The following is a 1,001-nucleotide window of genomic DNA, read 5'->3' on the forward strand; positions in this document are numbered from 1 at the left end:
TTGCTGTCTGGGAAAGCGTCGTTACGATCGATTCGTTTTGCCTTGCATGGTATGGTATGGAAAGCGTGCGCAGCATTTGATCCTCGCGGAAACCTCAGTGAATCTCTTTTGTAAGAATAACATTAAAATGTAAAAGCTCAGCCGATCCCGGCCTGGCTGTCTAACCCAGTGGGTTCTCAACTGGGGCTATGCTGACCCCCCCATTGGTGGGGGAGGGGGGTGGGTACACGTGGCAATGCCCCAAGGGGGGTACATTTATTAACGTGTGTGCGTCTGACATTACATCGTCGGTGAACGGTCGCATCGTATGAATCCGCCGATGTAAAATAACCACGATGCCACTGAGATCCGTCCGGTAACGTAGAACGATGTGTAAAAGACATTTCTAAAACTCGCCGATTGTAAACAATGCGGGTCTACAAGAGTAGCCGGCGAGCACGCGCAATTTACAATGCGCAGTTACTTAGCGGCTAAGCTCGGGTGCCTATACCTCACAAAGTAAACAATTGGTTAAAATAGTATCAATAATAGAGGTTTATTTGGGTTAGATCGCGTTAATGTAAATGTGTCGTTAAACCCGCCACCACCACCCGTCACGTAAACAAAACGGGGCCAATTAGTTACTAATGTAGTGACACAGAATCGGTCACATAGCAGCATAGCGCTGGCTGCTGGCAGGGAAGGGGATCTGCAGCTTGCAGCAGCCGTGACTGACAGCAGGTCACGTGATAGACCAGAGAGGGATATTAGGGGAGAGGTTACGGAAGGGGTGCATCGAGAACCCACTAGTCGGTTCCAGAAGGGAGGGCGTGGCAGGGGGCGGAGCCAACACCACGCTGACAGTATAAGCGGGGCCACGGGAGGGGACCTCGGGGCTGTCGTTTGGAGCGGGATCTCCGTCGTGCTGCTGCTGGAGTCTTCGCCGTTGTCCCCATCTTCACCATCTCGGCGTCGCAAGTCAGGCAGTCAACCAGCTGTCGTGACTGGGAAGCGTAGTCGCC

This window comes from Petromyzon marinus, chromosome 66 (assembly GCF_048934315.1).
Source record: "Petromyzon marinus isolate PM22_M1 ecotype Great Lakes invasive population chromosome 66, UKy_Petmar_22M1.pri1.0, whole genome shotgun sequence".
Lineage (NCBI taxonomy): Eukaryota > Metazoa > Chordata > Hyperoartia > Petromyzontiformes > Petromyzontidae > Petromyzon > Petromyzon marinus.